At 35.5% G+C, this 24,704-nt stretch overlaps 1 protein-coding gene and 1 long non-coding RNA gene across 2 annotated transcripts in view; one reads left to right on the forward strand and one right to left on the reverse strand.

Moving 5' to 3' along the window:
• The first annotated feature begins 253 nt into the window (after positions 1 to 253).
• Positions 254 to 24,704, forward strand: part of LOC117335474 — a 116,535-nt gene continuing 92,084 nt past the window's right edge. Inside the window, exon 1 of the mRNA XM_033895491.1 lies at positions 254 to 714. The gene's annotated coding sequence lies outside the window, so the exon portion shown is untranslated. The remainder of the gene's footprint in view (positions 715 to 24,704) is intronic.
• LOC117335475 lies at positions 9,932 to 13,664 on the reverse strand. The gene is made up of 3 exons (XR_004534410.1): positions 12,262 to 13,664; positions 12,069 to 12,150; positions 9,932 to 10,355 (listed from the first exon to the last, which is right to left on the reverse strand). It is a non-coding gene; the product is annotated as an uncharacterized LOC117335475 (long non-coding RNA).

Raw genomic sequence — 24,704 nt, forward strand, 5'->3', positions numbered from 1 at the left:
CTGTACCTCTATCCCTGGGTGTCCTAATTACCCCCCACCCTAACACCAGCAGGTCTCCCCCCCTCCCCCTGAGTGCCCTAGTATGTATCTGTATGTAACCTGAGCTGTCCCTACTCCAGCCCTGTGTGTCCAATGAGGGGGCCCCTCACACTAGAAGTGTTAAGTCTAACGCCTGTGGACTGGTAGATTGGTGTCCACATTCACTGATAACCTACATACTATGTTAACCCCCAGCTACATACAGGGGCCCCATCAAGCAGCCAAACCTACACTGTAAATCATATAGCAGGGCTCTCTATAGTGTTTGGAGTCAATCCCACAACTTTAGTCCCCTGGGAAAAACGTTTACTGGGGATACAAGATATTTACGTGTATATATATACATAAATAGTGATAAAGTGGTTAGAGTGAACTTCAGTACAGTACTCTGAACTTGGTACTGGGAGACAGACACTACTGGAACCCCTTGGATGTCCTGAGGTTTCAGTGTTTATATCTTGGATCTAGTTCCCTTGGGAGTGCCTGTTCGGAGTATAGAAACAGTGAACCCAGGAACAATAAGCTCTGAGTGAGGACCTATATACTGGACTGTGTGGTACAGAGAATTCAAGAAGGATTTAGGGTTGTTGTGAACCCTCAGGAATATTAGTCCATCTAGGAGTTTTGGATATCGTAGTTTGAAGTATAAACACCGAGGTGATCCAGGTGATCGAGGTAGGTACACATGTTATCAACACTTCCACGTGTAGACTGTTTACAGAGAAGCTCAGTGAACCCAAACACTGTATTGACAATGGCTGTACTCTACCATAGCATGGTAGCTACAAATGACACCTCGACCTAAAATGTTATAGCAAATATAACACATATTCCACAAATATTACATAGTGTTGATAATATATAACAATGTATTACAAACACCTCAACACAAAACATTATCGCAAATATAACACCTAGTCCACAAATATTACAAAGTGTTGATAATATATAACAATGTATTACAAATATCTCTACCCTAACATTATATAGTATTTACAATGTATTACAAATATCTCTACCCTAAAATTACATTGACAATGTATTACAAACATTTCTACCCTAAAATTACATTTACAATGTATTACAAACATTTCTACCCTAAAATTACACTGACAATGTATTACAAACATCTCTACCCTAACATTACATTGACAATGTATTACAAACATCTCTACCCTAACATTACATTGACAATGTATTACAAACATCTCTACCCTAACATTACATTGACAATGTATTACAAACATCTCTACCCTAACATTACATTGACAATGTATTACAAACATCTCTACCCTAACATTATATAGTATTTATAATGTATTACAAACATCTCTACCCTAACATAACATAGTATTTACAATGTATTACAAACATCTCTACCCTAACATTACACTGACAATGTATTACAAACATCTCTACCCTGACATTACATAGTATTTACAATGTATTACAAACATCTCTACCCTAACATTACATTGGCAATGTATTACAAACATCTCTACTCTAACATTATACTGACAATGTATTACAAACATCTTTACCCTAACATTATATAGTATTTACAATGTATTACAAACATCTCTACCCTAACATTATATTGACAATGTATTACAAACATCTCTACCCTAACATTACATTGACAATGTATTACAAACATCTCTACCCTAACATTACATTGACAATGTATTACAAACATCTCTACCCTAACATTACACTGACAATGTATTACAAACATCTCTACCCTGACATTACACTGACAATGTATTACAAACATCTTTACCCTAACATTATATAGTATTTACAATGTATTACAAACATCTCTACCCTAACATTACATTGACAATGTATTACAAACATCTCTACCCTAACATTACATTGACAATGTATTACAAACATCTCTACCCTAACATTACACTGACAATGTATTACAAACATCTCTACCCTAACATTACATTGACAATGTATTACAAACATCTCTACCCTAACATTACATTGACAATGTATTACAAACATCTCTACCCTAACATTACACTGACAATGTATTACAAACATCTCTACCCTTACATTACATAATATTTACAGTGTATTACAAATATCTCTACCCTAACATTACACTGACAATATATTACAAACATCTCTACCCTTACATTACATAGTATTTACAATGTATTACAAACATCTCTACCCTAACATTACATTGGCAATGTATTACAAACATCTCTACCCTAACATTACATAGTATTTACAATGTATTACAAACATCTCTACCCTAATATTACACTGACAGTGTATTACAAACATCTCTACCCTAACATTACATAATATTTACAATGTATTTTACATTACATAGTATTTTCCATTTATTACAATACATATATTTCATGACAAGTTCTGTGCTACACCTTTCAATATGTTCATGATTTGAACCAACCACAATGTACATATCCTACAGAATTTGTCATGTAATTTAATTATATTGACAACAACACACAAAACATTATCTTTTGTTATCTTAAGTTTCGTTTTGCATGTCAACAAGAATATTCCATTAAACAAACTTCTTTCTTTTCATGTTAAAACAAAATCACAATTAATAACAGATATTAGAATCAATTAATTCCTTATAAAATCTCCATACTTTGTATTAATTGTTGCAGTGCTGATTCAACTTTTTCACCAAATCCCTTAAAGATTACCAAGAAAGACGCAAAGAAAATTTCAAAACAAAAAGCATATCATCTTCAACATCATCTGTCATGCACAAGCGGGCATCTGTCTCAAAATTGAATCATTGCGAAAATTGCCACTAATCAGTTAAAAAAATTGTTTCTTCATCAGTCAATTAAAAAATAATTATAATTTTGAAAATATTTTTTCGAGTGAGAGTGCCCCCAGATTATCAGACAAAATTCATCACAATGTGAAATTAATCACAGTCGCCCCAATACCTCGTCCATACATGTCAATTAGGATGTTTGGGGCGAATATTTTCACTCAAATCGGATTTGTGCATCGTTTGTCTCCGTTGACAATGACAAAATTTGTCTGTGATGATCGTGGATCAGAGATGGACAAGTTTCTACTGAACCTATCCTTAGTCTCCAACTGTTATAATCTTAATATCATAATTTACAGACTAAACATGCTGCCATCTTTGTAGCCTGCCGTTTGAAAGTATTTTCTTATTGTGTTGTCTCTATCAGATAAATGCCCTATTATCACTGTGATAAACTAAGGTGATTTTCACTGAAAGCAGAAATCTTTCTGGGGGCCCCATTGATACCCTCTGGTAGTGAAAACCCTCTATTGTACCATTACTAAAGGGAAGGGTCAAGTCACCCCAGGTAACCAGGAACTGGACATTAGGGTCTCAGCCAGGGGTCAGTAGTCTGGTCATCTCAGGCATGTTGAAGGCTTTGTCAGTCGACCTCATGGTGGGGGAATTTCTGTCCTAATCTGGATGTTGTCAATGTCTTTAATGACCTGTACTAAAATTTGTTTACTGTAATTGTCAGATTGTGTTGTTGATTTGTTTGTTTGTATTTATTCCATCAAAATTCATACCTTGATTCAAATGCCAAATATTCATTAAAATATTCAATGTATTTATTATAACATATAATATGTATGCAAAATTTATTGACTTTGGTGTAAAATGTTCATTACATTTTTTCCTAACAAATAGCCTATCAATTCAGTAGTTTTTTTTCTGGTTATAATTATCTAAATATTTGTACATTAAAGATTAACTTCTAAATTCTGTAACCATATTTCAAGCATTTGTATACCTAGAAAATTTTACAAAAAAAAAAAAAAATATTGATCTTTTTCTGTGATATCAACTGGAGACACAGTAATGGTTAGATCGCCTTCTCTAGAATAAGTTAAAATATGAAAACTCATTTAGGGAATACAAAGCATATCAAAACACATTTTCTATACAAGATTTAACATAATTTATAGTTTTTAGATCAAGAAAACAAAAACATCAATTACACAAAATGTCTTTTGAAAGTAAAATACAACATTAGCGATAACTTTAAAGAGCCAAAGTGCCAAGGCCTAATGAATTTAACGACGTTTGTAGTTCTTCTTAGAGCTGATGATAAATGAAATCCACGTTTACGTAAATTCTTAAACACACTTTTTCTCTGAGAAAGTCTGACGCCTGAAGTCTCACAACTGTAATTAAAACAAAAGTCGTTAATGCGGAGCTGTACGCATTATATTAATTAGTTAAATTCAATTCTCACCAGTGAGAATTGACTGATGTTTGAGTGTATATCGTAAGAGAGGCGACGATGGGTTATCAGTCTGCGACACCTAGCACCAGTCTGTCTACGCGGCACAGAAACGGCACAGAAACGCCCATCCTCTCTTTAGGAATAAAAGGATTTCAAAAACCAATTTAATACGTCTTAACTCCTTCAAAGCACAAAGACGGTTTACCAGTGCTGTTCTTAGAAGCACGCAGACAAATCTAATTCTACAAAAGACTGTAACATTTGCGAGATCTACCGAAACGCATCACCTGGTTTTTATTCACAGCAAATCGTCAGATGTGTGATTTATCTTTGGTGTTTCACAGTCTCTAATTGGCAGCAATACCTCGCCTGGTTCTGATAATAAATTCATTTTGAGTGATAAGGTTGGTTTATCCCGCCGATCTGATCCAGGGTTTTTACATTACATTCTAAATGTGTTAAGAGAGTATGGTATCATCCCCCCAGTTTTAACACTGATGCTTTCCAACACATCAGGTAATGCGTAACAACACATAAAACAGGTTCTCTAACGAACCCTTTTTATATCTTCATTCAGCGGGGTTGATTCAATTAGCAGGCCTCCTCCATACATGTCCATATGTGTCACTTCTGTTTTTGTACCAGGAATAGAAATATCTCGACATTAAGAACAGATGCCTCTTTCAAAGCAGAAGCTCAGAGATAAAAATACTGATCATGTGACCTTGCAGTCAACATTGACCCTAAATTACAACACGTCACATCCTATATGACCTTTTGCATTCTGACATTGAAGTTCATTCTAAATGACTTTGAATTATGACATTGGGTCACATTCTTAAATACCTTGAATTATGACAAAGATATTCATCCTAAATGACCTTGAATCATGCCATTGGGTCACATTCTTAGATACATTGAATTATGACAAAGATATTCATCCTAAATGACCTTGAATCATGCCATTGGGTCACATTCTTAGATACATTGAATTGTGACGATATTCGTCCAAAATGACATTGAATTGTGACAACATTGTCCATCCTAAATGACCTTGAATTAATTGTGACATCGATTTTGTCCTAGCTAAAAAGCTTTTAATTATGATCTGGGAAACAACCTGAACCATCTGATATTGTGACCTTGAGTCATGTACTTAAATGACATTGAATTAGGACCTAATATTATGCCACCTTCTCAACAACTTTGAACTGTGACGCTGGGACGTTACATCCACCCCCCCCCCCCCCCCCCAAAAAAATACTACCTTTCCAGTCCTATTTTAATAGTATGCCTTGGAATAAATCTTTTAAGACACAGATTTACTTTCAATGGTGACCTTGGCAGTCATAGCCAAAATGAACTTGCAGCATGACATTAAATGCATTGTCTAAAGAAGGGCCTTATGATATAATGGGTCAGCTGCCATCTCACTGAGAAACACTGAGAAATTTCTCCCCTTCTAATAATCAATGGAATGTCAAATCTGTGAAATTTACCATCTTAATTCACGAAAACTAATCAAAATTGATTAATTACAAGCTGAAATTATAAAAGAATTACACAAGCTGTTTTCATTTTATATAACATGATAGATTTTATTCTTTTAACTATACTACAGTTGGAAATTTTACCCCATAACCGTGAAAACACCATAAATGAACTGACTCCACATTATAACTATCAAAATTCACTTAAAATAACAAAAAGAATAACAATTTAATACAGTTTGCATTGTTGTAGAAAATTGTATTGTTGTAGAAAACAATAGAAATGAATGGCATGTATGACCAAACTTTGATCAGATTTATAATGATTGGGTTATTATCCAGTCTGGACTAGATTACGTTTAATGGCCGTTATAAAGACAATACATGTGAAATGATTGGTTATGGTTAGAGAGGATGGACCAATGAAACGGTGAAAGATTAATTGATAGGGGGATTATGACCCCCCATGGACTCCGTCTCTAATGAGACAGATGGAGGGATCCGACCCATTGTCAAAGTGACAAAATTAACAAGGACAGTTTGTGATGATTAAATTTATAAATCGAATTGATGTGTTATGGAAAGTGATAGAAACCAAGAAATGAGTATCAGAAAACCAATTCAAAATCTTTAATTTGTGTCGGAGTTTACATAATATTCTGATGGAACATTTATCATGTTACATAAACAGTATTCCATACTTAGGTTTCAGAACTCCAGATTTTGTTTCAAATCAAAATTTAATTGAAATTTTAGCATTCAGTTCCTTCTCTGATCTTGTATATGGTAAATATTTCAGAAAATGCATATGATATTCAATACATTTTATTAACTTAATTTAATTCAAAATTGGTATTTCAGAGAAATTTCTTTTTTCAAACTTTCATTACTACAATGCTTTCATAAGATGATTAGGGATACATATATCATTTTATATTACCGAATACGATATGTAAATCTTGACCATAAAGTACCACCATCACAAAATTCGTCCCCGAGTTATGACAAAACGCTGATATAATACGAATTTAATGAAATCTACTCTGTACAATTATCACGCTTCATTTCCAATTTCCATTTTGATGAAATAATGATTAACATAATATACAATTTAATACTAAATAACTTGTACCATTACAACGAGCTATTCCATGGTATCTCTAACATGTCAATGTTGTTACTGAATCCTTGAGAGACCTTGAGTGTAAATGAAGGGTTGGAGTCGAGTTTTATATCATATCCTCTCAAGGTCTGGCAAAGTAGGCTGTTATTGTTGGGTATGAAATGCAAACTTTGTTTAAAATTGAAAATGCCAAATAAATTTTTGGTTATCACTCTTGAACCTGGAGAGTGTCTGCAATGCCACGGGGAATATTGGGTTTCTCATTTTATAGACTTTTCTCCTCACCAACCCCGGAATAAAAATGCCAAGATTATTATGGGAATAAGCTAGGATTTCCGATAAAATCTCTACATTAAACATCTCAGTTACTCTGTACTCACAAAACTTTCGCAAAAGAATTTAAATGAAGGCATTCTAACGCAGTTAAATCGCTATACATTCTTATAGACATTTTCTCTCTGTATTACTGGTGTGGTAAATTACTATGAAAATTTGAAAATCAATATTCTCCTCTTGAAATGGTTTTGCTATACATTTCTGAAAGTGATTTCATATCTTAATCATCAGATTAAATTTGGAGAGGTAATTAACCCCTCCCCAACCTCCTAAAATTATCTCCATTATACTGATGTACCAATAAGTTAATTACCCCCCCCCCCCCCCCCCAATAACTTTCCTTTTCTTACATATATATATATTCCGTTGAAATGCAGAGAAATATATCATAGCCTTTAAAATACAATGACATCTACCATAAGTAAAACAATACTATGTAAAATAGAGCAACACAATCAAACCTTCAAAATACAATGACATCTACTGTAGATAAAACAACACTATGTATAATAGAGCAACACAATCAAACCTTCAAAATACAATGACATCTACCGTAAGGAAACAACCTTTTGCATCAAATCCTATGTTAACTCTTTCCGAACTTATTCAAATTTTGCAGCCGCCACCAAAGTGACTGAAGAGTTCGTCCTTTGCGCATGTCACTTTTCTGAGCCTTGGCTGTCACTGCCAGCAACGATAATAAAGTTGTATCTGTATATGTTTTGAGAGTCTGGCACTTATGATATCGGTATCTCACCAAACATTAGATGCAATATATCTTATGGAATAAGGAGAATCTTGTTTACTGAATATCTTCATGAAATACGAGGAAATTGTTCAATAGAACGACAGGAAGTACAACTTCATGAGTACGTAATAAGTTAACACAATCAAGCCTTCAAAATACATTGATCTTTACTATAAGTAAACAAACCATTGGCTTCAAATCTGACAGCAACACAATCAAGCCTTCAAAATACATTTTCTCTACTGTAACTTAACAAACATTGGCTTCAAATCTGACAGCAACACAATCAAGCCTTCAAAAGTACACTAATGTCTACCGTGAGTAAAACAAGCCTGTTCCTTCAATAAACTAAAGCGACATCATGGTGACTTCAAAATACAATGACATTTACTGCAAGTAAAACATAAACGTGAAGAAGATTATCCACTGAGCCAGCTCTGGCATCCGACTCTGCAGTTCTACCTATAACAAAAAAGAAACGTGTATAACGACTTTATCAACAGCCTCAGCCTGGCAGGGCCAAGTGCCTCTTTAATTCCCTGAAAATAAACATACCAAGATGTACAAGATATATGGCATTACCAGCCTAAGGATCCCTAACAAGTGTTTAATGTTCAAAATCCAAACGTGCTGAAACTCGGCTCATTTTCACACTTAACAAATGTTTACTGATCCTTCCAATTCTGATACAGACCCCGATAAGTACAACGAAATTGGCACGGGAATATTTCAAATTCTTCCTTTTTTTTTATATTCACTTCTTTAAAATCTTCACCAATATTCTTTATATTAATGATACTCTTTGTAAATCTCAGTCCCTCACCTATATAATAGTAAACCTTCCATACATCTATATACTAGACAGGATATATGTGAACAAAATTTTTTGTTTAAATCAAACAATAAGTATATAGTATAAATTCTCTTGCACATTAAATCTGTATTAGTGATGATTAATGAAAATTCAGCAACTTCTCATAACAGTTAAGTTGAAAAGTAATTATAGCTATGAGACTTGTAAATATTTTGACCTCCCTGAACCCTAAGGCCTCACCTTGAACTGAACACAAACAGGGAGACATCCCATACCAAAAAAAGGTACAAAAAAGTTATACTTTTTTAGGTACAAAAAAGTTATAACTTTTGATGCTAGATTGGAACCATGTTTAAACAGCGGTTCCAATCTAGTACTAAAAAGTTATAACTTTTGATAACTTTTCTGTACCTAAAAAAAGTTATAACTTTTATTAGGTACAAAAAAGGTATAAAAAAGGTACAAAAAAGGTATAAAAAAGTTACATTTCACACAAAAATAGGTATAATTTAGGTACTAAAAAGTTAAAAAAAAGTTATAACTTTTTCTAGGTACTAAAAAGGTATGAAAAGGTATGAAAAAGGTACAAAAAAGTTATAACTTTTTCTAAGTACTAAAAAGGTACAGAAAAGGTATGAAAAAGGTACAAAAAAGTTATAACTTTTTCTAGGTACTAAAAAGTTAAAAAAAAGTTATAACTTTTTCTAGGTACTAAAAAGTTACAAAAAAGGTACTAAAAAGGTACAGAAAAGGTATAAAAAAGGTACAAAAAAGTTATAACTTTTTCTAGGTACTAAAAAGTTAAAAAAAAGTTATAACTTTTTCTAGGTACTATAAAGGTATGAAAAAGGTACAAAAAAGTTATAACTTTTTCTAGGTACTAAAAAGTTACAAAAAAGGTACTAAAAAGGTATGAAAAAGGTACTGAAAAGGTACAAAAAAGGTATAGAAAAGTTACAGAAAAAGTATGGAAAAAGTACAGAAAAATATAAAAAGATTTTGCTTCAGAATGTTTTTTTATCCAGAAATATACTTATTAAATACATGTCTTCTAGACCAATGAATTACTATTCATAAAACATCACGGAAATCTCCTTTCACTTTGCACATTTTCTTGAAAGACTAACAAAAGCACTATTTTTCGTCCTCATGGAAAGCTTTATTTCGAATAACAGACTCCTTCCATGGATGAACGCAGCAGTCATGTACTATTACACTGTCATACTCCTGCTCCTGTACAAGGCATTATCCACTATGTTTCTTTAGTATATATATATTATAACTACCGTTTAATGTAAACATAAAACCAACATGTCATCAAGAATTAAGTATTTTTACTGCATAACACAGCACTCTAACTGGACTGTTATTAATACACATTGTATTGTATACTATATAAAATGTGTTAGCTGTTTGAGGCATTGTTACACAGGAAAGAAAAAAGTCTGAAATAATGTAAATGTTCCTCTTCTGGGATCCTTTCCTCGAGATTTGACTGACAATACTGCAAGAACACTGATTTTTCCAGGAGCTGATCAGGGTTCTTCTTGGGATTGACACTCTATAGTCCATCAAAAAGAAAAGAAAACAAAACAGTTAGTGATCTATTTACATATTGTAACGCTGGTTTCGGTGTAATAACTTAATAACTAGGACAGGCTGAGAGTTAATTGGGTTATTATAATTTATTAACTAGAACACTGAAAATTTAAAGGACCCCATCAATTTCATCATGAGGCAATAAATAATATATATCTCCCATAATCATCAAGAACCCATCTGCCTAAATCACCGAGTAATATTGGTTGGAATTATATTGAAACAAAATCTGACCTTGGCCTTTGACCAAGTGACCTTGACCTTTGGTCAGTTGACTCCATGCATTATTATAATGTTTAATTCTGACCAACTTTGCTTTAGCCTTGAAACAAAATATTTAATCAGTGAAAAAACGCAAAATTTGACCTTGACCTTGTCAGTTTACACCTAGTTTAATTCCAACTAAATTTGCTTCATCATGCCAAAACAAAATATTGATGAAAAGAAAAAAAAATTACCTTGACCTTTCAATCTAATGACCTTCATGAGCTTTGACCCTGGGTTTTGACATAATTTTGTGAACTGTACCTGGCCCATTTCGTGTAAATTTGTCAATAAATTCTAGAATTATTAGACAGCAGCAAAATTAGAGGGCTGGGAGACAGAAGTAATTACTATAGGCTAACAAACACAACTTATCATGTCAAATCAAAAAGAAGATACCCCCAGAGATATCATGTAATTGTATGATTATTATATAAATATCAATTTTATATATATCATATATACAAGACTGTTCTTAAGCCTAAGAAGGAAGAGAAAAGTGATTCCCAAATAAGGAATCACTTTTCTCTTCTTCTAGATCGTATTAATTTGAAAACAGAAGCCTAAAATGTTTCTTTTGAATAAGATCCACAAATAACTTTCTGAGAAACTTCAAAATTATAAAATTCAAAATGACAGCCTGTCAGCCATCTTGCATTGCATACAAGCTAATATATTGGGGGCGGGGATGATCAACTTAAAAGGGAAACTGATGGTGAGAGTAATCAATGTGTGTTAATTCAGCAATAAAACATTTTAAATGAATTCACATAAAATAAAAGAAGAAAGATTCTTCTCAAATTTTCCAATGGTCTATGTATAATAAATAAAATGTGCTAAAATTGTATATAGATTTTACTTTGTAGATCTATTTTAAATACGTATACTTTGACAAATTTTCAATTAGGACTTTATTTTATTGGATTTCCTTGAAATTTCACGCACACAACAAGTAACAATCCCTCTCATTTCTATATATATTTAATTTACCGTAGCCGATTCCGTAGATATTAATTGCATGTTAATTACATTTAAAAAAAAATAGTGTTGTGCGTATAATTAGGAATAAAGAACAAAATGTTCATACTTACCATAAATTATGGTGCATATATTCGTCTATTTCAGTAAAAAATAGTAACAAATGTACGGGAAAACATGAAAAAAATTATCAGGTAAAATAGCTGACGAATTATTGCCTACCCCAATATATAGTGGATCGAATTTCAAGAAAATCCATTGAAAAACGAAGTATATTATATATACTTTGGGACGTTCATACCAAACGCCATAAATGAAAAACGTGTATGGCCACATATATTTGTGAATCCATTTTAAATATATCATAATTTTGACCCTGAATGTGAAGGTGAAGGATTAAAAAATAATCACTTGGCAAGCAAATTAAACTTACGATTGAAAGATGCAACATTTATAAATCGGCTGTACGTAGGGGGCGGGTGGTCCGAGGATCATGAATGCTGGTGAATTTAGTCCTGAAACATGAAGTATTTCATATGAACATATTCACTCAATGTTGTTTAATGTATGACGATCGCGAGAGCGACAAAATCTGCGATTCGAAGACAAATTAGAACATAACTTACCCTGATTTCATGTTGTCCGATAATTCAGTGTTTGCCGGTGAAAGGGGTATCATAAGTCGCCAAAAGCTAGACGAAATTTGATATTCTGTTCCCAGTTTGTCGATTGTATTCCGTGAGTGGGGAAATTAAATGTCGCAAATATATACCGTACTGTATATATAACGTGATTTTGTTCTAGGTCTAAGCTTTCATCACGTTTCCGTAAACAAACAAAATGGCCGCCACTTGTAATACAAATCTCCCGCTAAACTGAAGGGAGCGCCGCCTGGCGGTGGGTATACATGTGTATAGTAGGGCCAAGTGAACGAAGAAGAAAAATGTCGAATAAAGTTATTAGGCCGCCTACGATATCATGAGAAATCCTATCGATATTATTATATATATATATTTTAGTTGTTGTTATATATTTTTATTTAATTATTACTATGATTACTGCAACATCGTACTCTTTCACAGTGCACATGATTGCACACATGCATAAGTGTCTGTACAGAGAAACTAACGTGTCATATGTTCGGTTATATTCTTGATACCGATAATATTGTGCACAGGTGAGATACCCAGGTAAACTGGCCAATGCAACAAATCATAGGCAGTCAGGCATGACAACGATGTAACTAATTAATTAACGCCCCAGGACACCGCTATGTCAGCAGGTGAACTGGACACTCCTCAGGTACACAGGTATTTACAAAATTCAATGAGTTCGGTACAGTAGACTGCCGCTAATTACATTCTAATTGATGCCCCGAGTATGAGGTATTCGGTGATCAGCTTGTGTCTGACGGGGTCGGTTAACTTTTGGTGCGTGGTCCCACTTTTCGTGAGGTAGCCTACACACATGATGTGCACGTTTCAGTAACAGCACTAACTAGGCTACTGTAATGCTACGACATCAATTCTCCTGCAGATGTCCTTTGTGAATAATCTGACGATCTGGCTTATAGATATATGACCAATTGATTGTTTTGTTTAATGTGTTCACTGACAAAACATCGTGTGCGCTGTTTTCAGATTAAAATGTTTATTGCAATTTACGTCATATCGAGATCATAAAAACGCTTTACTTATATGGAGTTAAATCAAAGCGTCTGAGAGTTTGGACGATCAAAATGACACAAGTGTTACACACGTGTGTTTGTTTACCGCTGGAGTTTGTGTCCAATGCGGCATAATTGTGCATGCTACTACAAGATTAATGTCAAAAGCGCAAACATCCAGAAAATATGCGATGCACTGACAAAGACCATGCTATATTAATCCCATGGGGATGAATGAAGCTTGGGTTTTCCGGAAAATATTTTTGTGGGTGAGCGACCCATCGTCCCACGTGAAGTAAATTATATCATCATGTTCTATGTACGTACGTTTATGAACGTCTGTGTTGGGATATAACGAACTGCTTATCTTTAATAACAACTGAGTTTGTTCATGTCGTGACTTATCAATGCTAAGTTGTAATTATTCACGTCCTCTGAGCAATGATTGGTCCTCTGAGATAAAAAGATAAACTTTAAAAAAAAACTGCCCCCCCCCCCCCCAAAAAAAAACGCATTTCAAGGGTGTGAATATTGTACTAAAAATGCAATAAATTAAAAGTGAATACCTTTTTAGCACACCATCATCAGATGGTGGGCTATTCAAATCGCCCTGCGTCCGTGGTCCGTGGTCCGTCCGTCCCTCCGTCCCTCCGTCCGTCCGTAAACAATTCTTGTTATCGCTATTTCTTAGAAAGTACTGAAGGGATCTTTCTCAAATTTCATATGTAGGTTCCCCTTGGTGCCTAGTTATGCATATTACATTTTGGGACCGATCGGAAAACAACATGGCCGACAGGCAGCCATCTTGGATTTTAACAATTGAAGTTTGTTATCGCTTTTTCTGAGGAAGTACTGAAGAGATCTTTCTCAAATTTCATATGTAGGTTCCCATTGGTGCTTAGTTATGCATATCGTATTTTGGAACCGATCAGAAAACAAGATGGCCGACAGGCAGCCATCTTGGATTTTGACAATTGAAGTTTGGTATCGCTATTTCTGAGAAAGTACTAAAGGGATCTTTCTCAAATTTCTTATGTAGGTTCCCCTTGGTGCCTAGTTATGCATATTACATTTTGGGACCGATCGGAAAACAACATGGCCGACAGGCAGCCATCTTGGTTTTTGACAATTGAAGTTTGGTATCGCTATTTCTGAGAAAGTACTGAAGGGATCTTTCTCAAATTTCATATGTAGGTTCCCCTTGGTGCCTTGTTATGCATATCGCATTTTGGGACCGATCACCAAATAACATGGCCGACAGGCAGCCATCTTGGATTTTAACAATTGAAGTTTGTTATCACTTTTTCTGAGGAAGTACTGAAGAGATCTTTCTCAAATTTCATATGTAGGTTCCCCTTGGTGCTTAGTTATGCATATCGCATTTTGGAACCGATCAGAAAACAACATGGCCGACAGGCAGCCATCTTGGATTTTGACAATTGAAGTTTGTTATCGCTATTTCTGAGAAAGTACTAAAGGGATCTTTCTCAAATTTCGTATGTAGGTTCCCCTTGGTGCCTAGTTATGCATATCGCATTTTGGAACCGATCGGAAAGCAAGATGGCCGACAGGCAGCCATCTTGGATTTTGACAATTGAAGTTTGGTATCGCTATTTCTGAGAAAGTACTGAAGGGATCTTTCTCAAATTTCATATGTAGGTTCCCCTTGGTGCCTTGTTATGCATATCGCATTTTGGGACCGATCACCAAATAACATGGCCGACAGGCAGCCATCTTAGATTTTAACAATTGAAGTTTGTTATCACTTTTTCTGAGGAAGTACTGAAGAGATCTTTCTCAAATTTCATATGTAGGTTCCCCTTGGTGCTTAGTTATGCATATCGCATTTTGGAACCGATCGGAAAGCAAGATGGCCGACAGGCAGCCATCTTGGATTTCGACAATTGAAGTTTGGTATCGAGATTTCTCAGAAAGAACTGAAGGAATCTTTCTCAATTTTCATATGTAGGTTCTCCTTGGTCCGTCGTATTGCATTTTTGGACCAATCTGAAAACATTGTCGACAGACAACCATTATAGCCAAATCTCAAATTTCATATATAAGTTTCCCTTGTTTAAAAAGCACTGGAGGGATGTTTCTCAATTTATACAGATTAGTAAGAGGAAGGGAAAAAAAGAGAAAAGATCAATCTAACATGGAACCTATGAAGATCATTCAATGGTGGGCGCCAAGATCCCTCTGGGATCTCTTGTTTAATTTTAAATCTATATGTATGTTATTTATCAAAATATTTTTGATGCCTCTCTGGAATGAAAAATTTATCTATGCATGGACAATTCAACACACATTTCGGATTCCAATCACCTGTTACCTAGCTTACCTGTCGTTGAGGTCTTCTAAAGGCGATTCGCCTCTCTGACCCATCACAAATTCCCTACAGTTCACTGATAATTGTATTTTAATCAATTGTATGTACATTATTAAATTAAGATTTCCATTTAAATGGGGATTGAGCTTATATTGATTGAATTACCTGTAATAGAATTTCACTGTCACTGTCTTGTATAATTATTTGTGATTACATTTACAGTAATTATTATGTGTCATAAGCAAACATAAGATTTATTTAGTAATCTTATGGTTGTCCAGAAAAGATACAGACAAGTTTTGCTAAAAATAATCAGTCTTTTAAGATGTTGTAAATATTTTCTAAGTCCAGAAAAGGTACAAAAAAGTTATACATGCAATTTTCTAAGTCCAGCAAAGTTTTGCTAAAATTAATCAATCTTTTCAGATGTTGTAAATATTTTCTAAGTCCAGAAAAGGTACAAAAAAGGTATACCTCAAATTTTCAAAGTCCAGAAAAGGTACAAAAAAGTTATACCTCAAATTTTCAAAGTCCAGAAAAGGTACAAAAAAGTTATACCTCAAATTTTCTAAGTCCAGAAAAGTTACACAAAGTTATACCTGAAATTTTCTAAGTCCAGAAAAGGTACAAAAAAGTTATACCTGAAATTTTCTAAGTCTAGAAAGGTACAAAAAAGTTACATCTAAAATTGTCTAAGTCCAAAAAAGTTATCAAAAGTTACATTCATTAATTCTAAGTTTTCAAAAAGGTACAAAAAAGTTATAACTTTTTTGTACCTTTTGAAAAAGGTACAGAAAAGGTACTAAAAAGGTACTAAAAAGTTATAACTTTTTATACCTTTTTTTGGTATGGGATATGACATCAGAGGTTCCGAAAATTATCCTTCTTCAAATGTAAAATGTATCCTTGAAGTAGAAACATAGATTCAATGGCACTGACTGAATACACCAGTACCTTAAATTTCGGTCTTAAAACATGAAACTAACATTCAAATATTACTCGTCTGATCTTGACCTTGGGTGTCTGATCTTGACCTTGGTAACATCTTTCAGTGAATCCAAAGAAACACCAAAGTATTTCGAAACAAATGCCAAGGTCAACTGTATACAAATTTGATATCAATTTCTTTGCTTGTAGTAAATTATGTAACATTTTCCAAATATATTATGGTTTTTTTCTTATCTCACAAACTTGAACTTGACCTTGAAATTTACAGACTCTGACATTTAAGATGTACAGAGATGAGCAGACAGATATTCATATATATTTAAACAGCAAAATATTCCCACTTATTACAAAAGAAGATAATTATATATATTTAAACAGCAAAATATTCCCACATATTATGAAAGGAGATAATTATGTATATCAAAACAGCAAAATAATCACACTTATTACAAAAGGAGATAATTATATATATTTAAACAGCAAAATATTCCCCCATATTAAGAAATAATTATGTATATTTAAACAGTGAAATATTTCACTTATTACGAAAGGAGACAAATTGTCATCAAACAAGCACAAAACATTGACTTAAATTTAAATATAGTTTTGACCTCTGTAAAAACTTGACCTCTACCATGACCCTAAATTAGATCCGACCTTGACTGTGGACAGTCCAGCACAGACAGAAAATGATCCCTGTGAATTACATATCAGACAGCTATTGGGAGGCAGTGAACTGTACCACAGCTCTCCTCCCTTCTGGAAGATGAAATGTCCACCACAGTCCCATCTCCACTGATGACTCACAGACATAGAAACATCAAATAACTGTATACATTATTAATTTCCACTAAATCTTCATTCTGCAAATAAATCCTGAACAGAAGTTTATAAATTCAGTAAAAAGTCACAGACTGAAAGGTAATCAGTTTCATAATTCATTTTCTGGACAGTAGTATAATTCAGTAATTTATGTTCGGAGTAGAAGTTAAAAATTATTTATTGATAAGACTGGCCAAATGTTCATTTTCTATTTAATCATTCTGGGAATAATATCCGTCAAAACATGGAAACATTAAAAGTTTTTCTTCTTTTTGGGATTATTTTACAAAATATATATCAAGAGAGAAACAAGGTGAGAAAGAAGGAAAAAATCCACTTGTTTGTGGTGACACAAGCCTACATCTACCTCTCAACATCAGTAACCCAAGCCTACAGTCTCTATACCTACCTCTCAACATCAGTGACACAAGTCTACAGTCTCTATACCTACCTCTCAACATCACTGACACAAGCCTACAGTCTCTATATCTACCACTCAACATCAGTTACACAAGTCTACAGTCTCTATATCTACCACTCAACATCAGTTACACAAGCCTACAGTCTCTATATCTACCACTCAACATCAGTTACACAAGTCTACAGTCTCTATATCTACCACTCAACATCAGTGACACAAGCCTACAGTCTCTATATCTACCTCTCAACATCAGTGACACAAGCCTACAGTCTCTATATCTACCTCTCAACATCAGTGACACAAGTCTAGTCTCTATATCTACCTCTCAACATCAGTGACACAAGCCTAGAGTCTCTATATCTACCACTCAACATCAGTGACACAAGTCTAGTCTCTATATCTACCACTCAACATCACTGACACAAGCCTACAGTCTCTATATCTACCACTCAACATCAGTGACACAAGTCTAGTCTCTATATCTACCTCTCAACATCAGTGACACAAGCCTAGAGTCTCTATATCTACCACTCAACATCAGTGACACAAGCCTAGTCTCTATATCTACCACACAAGCCTACAGTCTCTATATCTACCACTCAACATCAGTGACACAAGCCTACAGTCTCTATATCTACCACTCAACATCAGTGACACAAGTCTACAGTCTCTATATCTACCACTCAACATCAGTGACACAAGCCTACAGTCTCTATATCTACCTCTCAACATCAGTGACACAAGCCTACAGTCTCTATATCTACCTCTCAACATCACTGACACAGGCCTACAGTCTCTATATCTACCTCTCAACATCAGTGACACAAGTCTACAGTCTCTATATCTACCACTCAACATCAGTGACACAAGTCTACAGTCTCTATATCTACCACTCAACATCAGTGACACAAGCCTACAGTCTCTATATCTACCTCTCAACATCAGTGACACAAGCCTACAGTCTCTATATCTACCTCTCAACATCACTGACACAGGCCTACAGTCTCTATATCTACCTCTCAACATCAGTGACACAAGCCTACAGTCTCTACATCTACCACTCAACATCAGTGACACAAGCCTACAGTCTCTATACCTACCTCTCAACATTACTGACACAAGCCTACAGTCTCTATATCTACCACTCAACATCAGTTACACAAGCCTACAGTCTCTATATCTACCTCCCAACATCAGTGACACAAGCCTACAGTCTCTATATCTACCACTCAACATCAGTGACACAAGCCTACAGTCTCTATATCTACCTCTCAACATCAGTGACACAAGTCTAGAGTCTCTATATCTACCACTCAACATCAGTGACACAAGCCTAGAGTCTCTATATCTACCACTCAACATCAGTGACACAAGCCTAGTCTCTATATCTACCACTCAACATCAGTGACACAAGCCTACAGTCTCTATATCTACCACTCAACATCACTGACACAAGTCTACAGTCTCTATATCTACCACTCAACATCAGTGACACAAGTCTACAGTCTCTATATCTACCACTCAACATCAGTGACACAAGCCTAGAGTCTCTATATCTACCACTCAACATCAGTGACACAAGCCTAGTCTCTATATCTACCACTCAACATCAGTGACACAAGTCTACAGTCTCTATATCTACCTCTCAACATCAGTGACACAAGCCTACAGTCTCTATATCTACCACTCAACATCAGTTACACAAGCCTACAGTCTCTATATCTACCTCCCAACATCAGTGACACAAGCCTACAGTCTCTATATCTACCACTCAACATCAGTGACACAAGCCTACAGTCTCTATATCTACCTCTCAACATCAGTGACACAAGCCTACAGTCTCTATATCTACCTCTCCACATCAGTGACACAAGCCTACAGTCTCTATATCTACCACTCAACATCAGTGACACAAGCCTAGTCTCTATATCTACCACTCAACATCAGTGACACAAGTCTAGTCTCTATATCTACCTCTCAACATCAGTGACACAAGTCTAGAGTCTCTATATCTACCTCTCAACATCAGTGACACAAGCCTACAGTCTCTATATCTACCACTCAACATCAGTGACACAAGCCTACAGTCTCTATATCTACCTCTCCACATCAGTGACACAAGCCTACAGTCTCTATATCTACCACTCAACATCAGTGACACAAGCCTACAGTCTCTATATCTACCACTCAACATCAGTGACACAAGTCTAGTCTCTATATCTACCTCTCAACATCAGTGACACAAGTCTAGAGTCTCTATATCTACCTCTCAACATCAGTGACACAAGTCTAGAGTCTCTATATCTACCTCTCAACATCATGCAGTGACACAAGCCTACAGTCTCTATATCTACCTCTCAACATCAGTGACACAAGCCTACAGTCTCTATATCTACCTCTCAACATCAGTGACACAGGCCTACAGTCTCTATATCTACCACACAACATCAGTGACAAGCCTACAGTCTCTATATCTACCACACAAGCCTACAGTCTCTATATCTACCTCTCAACATCAGTATCACAAGTCTAGAGTCTCTGTATCTACCACTCAACATCAGTGACACAAGCCTACAGTCTCTATATCTACCTCTCAACATCAGTGACACAAGCCTACAGTCTCTATATCTACCTCTCAACATCAGTGACACAAGTCTACAGTCTCTATATCTACCACACAAGCCTACAGTCTCTATATCCCTAGAGCTCCTATCTACCACTCAACATCAGTAGAAAGGTGCCTTGAGAACAGTCTACAACATGGTGCCCCCTGCTTTTACACATTATAGCCAATTTGTCCCAGTTTATTGAATCACCTTTCATGTAAACAGACCAGATGTAACACTTAGCTATTACACTGCCTGTCTGCTGGAGCAAAGGTCTGTAACAGGCCAAGGATAAACGGGCTCCTGGGTTTTATATACCGCTACATACCAACACTGGTAACAGTAGGAATACAAAGGTTCAATACTTCTAGATTAGCTCAATAGATAGGGATCAAAGGTTAATATTTCTACTCAATGGATAGGGATCAAAGGTTAATATTTCTACTCAATAGATAGGGGTCAAAGTTTAATATTTCTACTCAATAGATAGGGATCAAAGGTTAATATTTCTACTCAATAGATAGGGGTCAAAGGTTAATATTTCTACTCAATAGATAGGGGTCAAAGGTTAATATTTCTACTCAATAGATAGGGGTCAAAGGCTAATATTTCTACTCAATGGGTAGGGGTCAAAGGTTAATATTTCTACTCAATAGATAGGGGTCAAAGGTTAATATGTCTACTCAATAGACAGGGGTCAAAGGTTAATATTTCTATTCAATGGATAGGGGTCAAAGGCTAATATTTCTACTCAATGGTAGGGGTCAAAGTTTAATATTTCTACTCAATAGATAGGGCTCAAAGGTTAACATTCTACTCAATGGATAGGGGTCAAAGGCTAATATTTCTACTCAATGGATAGTCCTTCAGACCCCTTTCCATATCCCCCACCTACACCAGGATAGCCTTCAGACCTGTATACATATCTCTGTAGCTTCTGTTGTAGACCATGATTAGATAATACCTCTTTGTTGTAATTTGTTGTGAATATGTAGTAAATATTAGACATTCCCTCTCTCACTACCCTGGGCAGCTCTTACTCTGTACCTGCTGTGTTCCATACATGTCTTCACACCCAGCCTCTGGTGTACAGATGTTCTAAAAGGATCACTGTCATTACATACAGATCTACAGCCCTTGTACATACAGGATCACTGTCATTACATACAGATATACAGCCCTTGTACATAAAGGATCACTGTCATTACATACAGATCTACAGCCCTTGTACATACAGGATCACTGTCATTACATACAGATATACAGCCCTTGTACATACATGATCACTGTCATTACATACAGATATACAGCCCTTGTACATACAGGATCACTGTCATTACATACAGATATACAGCCCTTGTACATACATGATCACTGTCATTACATACAGATATACAGACCTTGTACATACATGATCACTGTCATTACCTACAGATATACAGCCCTTGTACATAAAGGATCACTGTCATTACATACAGATATACAGCCCTTGTACATACATGATCACTGTCATTACATACAGATATACAGACCTTGTACATACATGATCACTGTCGTTACATACAGATATACAGCCCTTGTACATACATGATCACTGTCATTACATACAGATATACAGCCCTTGTACATAAAGGATCACTGTCATTACATACAGATATACAGCCCTTGTACATACATGATCACTGTCATTATACAGATATACAGACCTTGTACATACAGGATCACTGTCATTACATACAGATATACAGCCCTTGTACATACATGATCACTGTCATTATACAGATCCACAGCCCTTATACATACAGGATCACTGTCATTACATACAGATATACAGCCCATGTACATACATGATCACTGTCATTACATACAGATCTACAGACCTTATACATACAGGATCACTGTCATTACATACAGATATACAGCCCTTGTACATACATGATCACTGTCATTACATACAGATCTACAGGCCTTGTACATACATGATCACTGTCATTACATACAGATCTACAGGCCTTGTACATACAGAATCACTGTCATTACATACAGATCTACAGGCCTTGTACATACATGATCACTGTCATTACATACAGATCTACAGGCCTTGTACATACAGGATCACTGTCATTACATACAGATCTACAGACCTTGTACATACAGGATCACTGTCATTACATACAGATCTACAGGCCTTGTACATACAGGATCACTGTCATTACATACAGATCTACAGGCCTTGTACATACAGGATCACTGTCATTACATACAGATCTACAGGCCTTGTACATACAGGATCACTGTCATTACATACAGATCTACAGACCTTGTACATACAGGATCACTGTCATTACATACAGATCTAGACCTTGTACAAACAGGATCACTGTCATTACATACAGATCTACAGACCTTATACATACAGGATCACTGTCATTACATACAGATCTACAGGCCTTGTACATACAGGATCACTGTCATTACATACAGATCTACAGCCCTTGTACATACAGGATCACTGTCATACAGATCTACAGCCCTTGTACATACAGGATCACTGTCATACAGATCTACAGACCTTGTACATACAGGATCACTGTCATACAGATCTACAGACTTTGTACATACAGGATCACTGTCATACAGATCTACAGACCTTGTACATACAGGATCACTGTCATACAGATCTACAGACCTTGTACATACAGGATCACTGTCATTACATACAGATCTACAGACCTTGTACATACAGGATCATTGTCATTACATACAGATATACAGGCCTTGTGCATACATGATCACTGTCATTACATACGGATCTACAGCCCTTGTACATACAGGATCACTGTCATACAGATCTACAGCCCTTGTACATACAGGATCACTGTCATACAGATCTACAGACCTTGTACATACAGGATCACTGTCATTACATACAGATCTACAGGCCTTGTACATACAGGATCACTGTCATTACATACAGATCTACAGGCCTTGTACATACAGGATCACTGTCATTACATACAGATCTACAGACCTTGTACATACAGGATCACTGTCATTACATACAGATCTAGACCTTGTACAAACAGGATCACTGTCATTACATACAGATCTACAGACCTTATACATACAGGATCACTGTCATTACATACAGATCTACAGGCCTTGTACATACAGGACCACTGTCATTACATACAGATCTACAGCCCTTGTACATACAGGATCACTGTCATACAGATCTACAGCCCTTGTACATACAGAATCACTGTCATACAGATCTACAGACCTTGTACATACAGGATCACTGTCATACAGATCTACAGACTTTGTACATACAGGATCACTGTCATACAGATCTACAGACCTTGTACATACAGGATCACTGTCATACAGATCTACAGACCTTGTACATACAGGATCACTGTCATTACATACAGATCTACAGACCTTGTACATACAGGATCATTGTCATTACATACAGATATACAGGCCTTGTGCATACATGATCACTGTCATTACATACGGATCTACAGCCCTTGTACATACAGGATCACTGTCATACAGATCTACAGCCCTTGTACATACAGGATCACTGTCATACAGATCTACAGACCTTGTACATACAGGATCACTGTCATACAGATCTACAGACTTTGTACATACAGGATCACTGTCATACAGATCTACAGACCTTGTACATACAGGATCACTGTCATACAGATCTACAGACTTTGTACATACAGGATCACTGTCATACAGATCTAGACCTTGTACATACAGGATCACTGTCATTACATACAGATCTACAGACCTTATACATACAGGATCACTGTCATTACATACAGATATACAGGCCTTGTACATACAGGATCACTGTCATTACATACAGATATACAGGCCTTGTACATACAAAGTTTTGGCTGGATTATACAGACTTATGTAGGCAGGTGTATGGGTGTCAACATCATCTTGGTATCCTACAATCTGATGGTATTGTGTGTGTGTACATGCATTCATCGTGTTTTGCCCATGTCTACAGGAACTATTCAACTGTAAATGTTATTTCTTCTGTTTGGGACATGTGCACTAGGTAAAGATATAAAACTTAATTCAGACAGCTAGAATATCACTTAATGCCACTCTACAGAAACCAGAGTGAACTAACAAGGTTCTAATGTACACAAACCAAAGTGTCCACAAACTCAAAGTGTCCATAAACCAAAGTGTCCAGATTAACAAGGTTCTAATGTACACAACCTAAAATGTCCATAAACCAAAGT

The sequence above is a fragment of the Pecten maximus genome, chromosome 10 (assembly GCF_902652985.1).
Source record: "Pecten maximus chromosome 10, xPecMax1.1, whole genome shotgun sequence".
Taxonomy (NCBI): Eukaryota; Metazoa; Mollusca; class Bivalvia; order Pectinida; family Pectinidae; genus Pecten; species Pecten maximus.